Source organism: Gymnogyps californianus, chromosome 2 (genome assembly GCF_018139145.2).
Source record: "Gymnogyps californianus isolate 813 chromosome 2, ASM1813914v2, whole genome shotgun sequence".
Lineage (NCBI taxonomy): Eukaryota > Metazoa > Chordata > Aves > Accipitriformes > Cathartidae > Gymnogyps > Gymnogyps californianus.
Window position 1 is genome coordinate 70106401 of NC_059472.1, and position 6436 is coordinate 70112836.

A 6436-nucleotide genomic window follows, 5' to 3' on the forward strand; every position below is an offset into this window, starting at 1 on the left:
TCAGTATGTCTCCCCTGCTAGTTCTGTCTGTACATTGTTGAATGTGTTAGAAGGGAAAAAGTTCATTTCTCATTTCGAAACTTTCACTTCTCTAATATCCCTCTACCTCATATTTCTGTGGGGCTTTTATGTCTCTATGATGTGGAAGCCACATACAGATGAGAAGATGTTCAAACACTGATCAGATATAAAAGCTCATATCTGAGTTCCCAATGAAATTAAATAGAAGCCTAAAACAATAATAAGGTGGAGGTGCTAGTCCCTCCTCTAAAAAAGCCAAACACTGATACTTTTCACTTAACTGCCTGAAGCTTATGATTTAAAGGCTTGTTTTCTCAGCTGATAGCCCCAAGCTGTGCCGTTTCTCTACAGACAAAAGGGTAAGAGAGATGGTGACAAGCACACACCCCTTTTATGAATCAGAGAAACAGTGCTCTTCTTGTTCCCTAGGCACCAGCCAGTTGAAACCTGAGCCTCAGTTTAAAAGCTTAGCCCTTACCAGCTGGCTTTCACGTGAAAGGCTTTTAAAATATATACATCTACACACACACGCACACACACACACAAAGATATTTTTGATTCTGATGACAGTTACAGAAATATAGAAAAAAAAGAGCTCTAAATCATGTTTCTTGTTGCAACTGAGGCTCTTTGTATCTTCTCCTGTGCAACTTGGGCAAGGGGAACAGATTGTGCCTCTCCTCTTTTCATCAATCTTTTATGTATTTGAAGGCTAATGTCGTATCCCCCTTCAGACGTTTCTTCTTCAGGATAAATTACTCCAGGTTGTTCAACTTCTCCTCATAGCTGATATTTCCGAGTAGCCCAGGCTGGATAGTTTGCTTTTGCTAATACTTGGAGCATGTTGATAGAACAGAAGGTTGACTTACATATCTTGGCATGGCATTTCCATGTTTTATCATCTCTAGTGAGATGTTTGCCTTTCTTTGCAACAGCCTGACATTGCTTCCTAACCAATTCATCCTATTTGCTGCCCCCCAACCAGTCCAGTTCTACACTTGGTAGAATGGATGAATTCTTGAAGTACCTCCAGATTCAGCCCAGACTGAAACAGGGGAGTCTGATACATTGAGTTTTCTCTGCTTTCTGGATTTATTTGGGCAAAAGAATGCAATAGAGTTCCTCTAACTTTGTAGATATTTGTATCATCTGAACTAGTCATCCAGTATCCCTTTGTAGTTAATGGCAATAAAAAGAAACAGGCAATTCTGTGGTACAACTCATCTCGCTCTGCTATACACATCTCAAGTAGGTCAAATGAATCACCCACTATCTGATTCAAAAGTCAGGAATGTGAACAAGGAAAACTGGGAAAGAGAGAAAAACAGGTTTATCAGGGCAGATGGAGAAAATATTGAGAAGAAGAAGTGTTAAGGAAGAGACAAGAGAGAAGCAAGTGGATATAAATTATGAAGGCTTCATTGGTCTTTTACAAATAGTTGCTAAGATCAAGCAAACAAAGGGTGTATTTGAGTAATGAATGGAGAAAATCCAAAGTGAAAATAAGCTACAAAAAACATAATAACAGATTCTGTACATATTGAGAACTTCTCAACTAAGCAACTTAACTACTCATATGGAGAATTTCTCAACTACTGTTGAGAAGTAGTACTTTCTGTTAAGGAATACAGCATGTCTACTGGAAGAGGAAATTTTTTTGTCATGGAAGATGCCAGAAAAAAATAAAGAATGGATGCATGTAGGAAGCAAAATTTGGGGCTTTCTGGGCTAGATACTAAAGTGTGAGAAAGAGACAAAAGTAGAGAATGGAGGAGGAAGTGGAGTGATTCAACTGGAAAGGCATCAGAATAAAGGGAAAAGAAAAGCAAAGAGGAAGAGGAAGAGAGGTGTAGAGGAGGAAAGGCAAACGCAAACCCATGGGCTGAATTGGAGGTTAAAGAAAAGCCACTCAAATAAAGTTGGATTAGTTTTATCTACCTTCAGGAAAAAATGTACTGGAGAAGCATTACATGTAATTACACTGAAAATATGCTTTTGCAAGTCATTTCTATTCTTTATGTGAAAAAACAAGAAGTAAATGTATTACAGGAACACTTTTGTACTTGTTCATCTTGAAATATCACAGAACAACATTTTACATTATGATGTATCTTTTGCAAGATGTGTTAAGCAAATGTTTTAAGTGTTCCTTACTCAAACGAGTCCTTGAGTAGATTAAAACAGTAGAAAAATATATGAAACCATTGTAAAAATGGTTTTGAGTTCTATGCTTTCATTACTTTAAACACCTTACCTGGAGGTTTTTCTATATTCATCTCATGCACAGAAGAAATTGGCCCAAGAAAAGAAACATTCCTGGATAATGGGAAGCAACATGTGTGTATTTCTAAAATCAGAGAAACTCTTTGAACATCTTCCAAAAAATCCAAGTATATGCATACATTCTTCCAGCTAAAAGGAGAGCTAACACTTGCTGTCTTCTTACATGTTGCTTTATTTTATCTTATGTATTTATATAACTCCTGTTTATATCCTGCAGTTGATCCATTAAGCATAGTTTTGGCTGGGTGCTCTTCCCCCCTGCCCCCATCCTTGGTGGATCTTAGGGAGGAATTGTGTCTCAGGGGAGGGGGAAGAAATTTTTTCAGGTAATCCTGTCAGATGGGAAATGGACACCCCTCATTATAATTTATCTTAATCCTACCATGTCTATCCTACCTTCTATCCTGTCTTCTGGTTCATCCCATGAAGGTAGAAAGGAACAAGGATGAGAGCAGTATTTTCCACCCTGTTCCCACCTCTTGGTATTGCTCACATTTGAAGAAGTAGGAAGGAATCGCTTAAAGAACGAGGAGACTGCAATTACAAAAAAGTGCTAAAAAGCAACTACTGCTGTGCTTTCTCCTTTGCTTCTGCAGCCATTTCACACTGTGCTGGTTTTGGCTGAGGTTAATTTTCTTCATAGTAGCTAGTATGAGGCTATGTTTTGGATTTGTGCTGGAAACAGTGTTGATAATACAGGGATGTTTTCATTATTGCTGAGCAGCACTTTCACAGAGTCAAGGCCTTTTCTGCTTCTCACACCACCCCACCAGCGAGTAGGCTGGGGTTGCACAAGAAGTTGGGAGGGGACACAGCCAGGACAGCTGACCCCAACTGACCAAAGGGATATTCCATACCATATGACATCATGCTCAGCATATAAAGCTGGGGGAAGAAGAAGGAAGGGGGGGACACATTTGGAGTGATGGCGTTTGTCTTCCCAAGTAGCCATTACACGTGATGGAGCCCTGCTTTCCTGGAGATGGTTGAACACCTGCCTGTCAATGGGAAGTGGTGAATGAATTCCTTGTTTTGCTTTGCTTGCGTGTGCGGCTTTTGCTTTCCCTATTAAACTGTCTTTATCTCAACCTACGAGTTTTCTCCCTTTTCCTCTTCTGATTCTCTCCCCCATCCCACCGGGGGGAGTGAGCGAGCGGCTGTGTGGTGCTTAGTTGCTGGCTGGGGTTAAACCACGACACACACTCACAGTATTATGGTCAGTGAAAGTGAATGACTCTGGAAACAGAATTAATGCCAGGTCTTACCTTCTGACAATAAGTTTTAAGTCCTTTCTTATATCAAATGGTTTAAATTATCCTCATATTAACTGATAAAATGTAACACAGGGCCACAGTTTAAGGAAAGAAATTTTTGACATCTGAAGTAATTACTTCTCAGAAGCAAGCTCAGAAATATCCAAAGAAAGGGGAGCTCCTTCAACCTAAATAAAGCTTGAAATTGAACAAGAAGCAAATTCAGCAGTTCTACTAAGAACAGACAGTAAGGGGCCAGATGATGGCAGCTATGCTCACATGGCTCCAAAACTTAATCTCATGGTCAAACTCAGTGTTCCACCAAGGGATATTTAGGATGCAAATATTCCTTAGCAACACTTTAGAGAATCAAGAAGGTACGTAAAACATTATTATGAAGCTAAATAAGTCATTCATGGGACAGAGAGCTTCAGAAACATCATGGAGTCTGCTTTTCTCTTCATGCCACTTACTATTTCAGCCAGAGATGGCTTACAAATGAGAAAGGCAGCCGAAGACAAAGGCCCTGAAATGGCTCACTTTTACTTCCTCATTTTGGCCACATTTTTATAACTTCAAGAATTGGCAATGCAGAAAAAGTGATGCTAATGGAAAGGACCATGGTACATATCATGTACATTGACAGTCGTGGTTGGAAATTAGGAAGGTACTGAGGAAAGGTGAGAGGGAATTTAAAGGGTGAATGAGCAGCATTTCACAAACAAATGAAGTCAGTGATGTCAAAGAGGTCAACCATCTGTGTTTTTGTAGATTGTAGGGCAGGGATCTTAAAGGCACATGTAATTGTACAGAAAGTGCCAGAATAAAGAAGTAAATGTCACTTGTAGCATGTGTAAAACCAGTCTCTCCTTGGAAACTGCAATAGATCAGCAAGATGTATAGAAAAACCGTTTTTTGTCTTCAACAGCAGACTCAACTGGAACCTAACCTGTATATAGAAATAGACCGAAGCCTACAAAGGCATCCATCTTTCTAGCTGAGTTCTGCCTGGTGAGTTGCTCTGCATTTTGATTTTCAGAAACACCCACATATCCATTTCTCCTCTAAATAGAGGATGAGAGAACAAATGGGCCATGCGTCACTGGAGGGGTCAACGTAGTTGTGTTCTCATGTCCTGAAATAAATCACCTTATAAAACTGAGACTCCTCACAGAGAACTTCCTGTCAGCTTTCCTAGTTAAAAGAGGGGCTAATAGATAATTGCAGGCTTTCAGATGGTCTCATTAAGGGAAAAAGCGGTCTCATTAAGGGAAAAAGCAGTCTCTGATGATATCCAGTCACAATCTAATTTACTATTTTTTTTGTTTATTGCAAATTATTTATATTATTTTACTTTAATTTACTTGGATGAACTCAGAAATATAATTCAAGACAATATGGTTTTATACGTTTACTCCAAGTGTGAATGAAGCCTCATGTACTCATTCAGAAAATAATCATATATAAGAGCCTGTATGCGCAAATATATAATTTATGTACAACTTCTGTTTGGGAGATGAATCCTTTAAAAATCTAGTGTCCTTCTAACACTGGTAGGCAACTCTCACACTTCCTAGAGTTTCAGTCATAGCCTAGAACAAAAATATCTATCACTAATGTTAGCATGGGAATTGACTGACAGGTGCCATTGCTAAGACCAAAAAAAAGCAGGCAGGTGTGTTGGAGAGAATGAAACACAAGGAGCACTTCTGTATGTACTCTTTGGCTTCAGTGCATAGCCAAAATAGTTACTTGAAAATGTTCTCAGAGGTAAATTGTAAACGGTTTCAGCAGCAGGTTTTATACCGCCTTAACAATCAGAACTGAAAAGTAGGTCAGTTCACTCTTACTACAGTTTTTGGGAGAGCTTAGCTCAGGATAATCTAGTTAAACTGAGTTTCATTGGTGAGCATGTAACTGAGATATATTGTGAATTAAGACTCAACCCTGTGTTTTGGCTGATTTGGGGTTTTGACTTATTGTTCCTTTATGGTTCTGCCAGGGCAGTTGAATAAATTATGTGAGTTCATTATGTACTTGTTGAAGCAGAGAATTAACAACCAGAATATTTTACCTTCACAGCAAAGAGTACTGTCTATTCCTTCATCCTGTCATATCAAACATTTGGGAAGCTAAATATTTCTCAGTGTAATTGTGCAGTTATATATCCTGGTATCCGGGTTTTGGTCCCAAAGCGAAGTACTGCAGCACCTGCTCATTGATTTGAAGTTTCCCTGTCGTTCTTATATTCTTCAATATATTTTTCTTGTTTCTAAGTAGTTTCAGAAGTGTTTATTCTCTAGATCAGGTCTTCACATTCTTATTTATTAACTTTTCCTGGTTTCATTATTGTTTTTTTAATTACAAGTGCTAAATAACAGTATCTGAGGACTCCATCTCCACGTTCTTGTTTCTGCCACTTTTCCTCTTTCACAAGGCTCTTTAATAGATTCCAGTCATGCAGTAATGTGGAGGCATGAGCTTGTCGTTTCTGCCCATTAAATCTCTGATCACCCGCTTCCGTCTTCTGGTCAAACCCATCATTTGCCGCCAGTAATGGAATTTGTTCGAGGCCTGCCCATGACATGGGGTATTCCCTCCAGGTGGGAAGAGTCCTCAGCTTAATGAAAGAGAAGAGCATGAGCACCAGCTTTTTTTCATTCCCAGTCTCACCCACCCACCAGTGTGGAGAGCTGGCAGCAGCTCTTCCACTGCTTTTTCTCTGTGCCACAAGCCTGCTATCAGGTTGCCCAGTTTGAAATGCAGAAGGTAGCACCAGCCTGTTCTAGAAACAGTCTAATGTATCAAACAGGCACTTAAAAGTTGGATTCCAGTTTTGACAACTTTTCTGGTTGCTATTATTGGCTGGTTACTTAAAT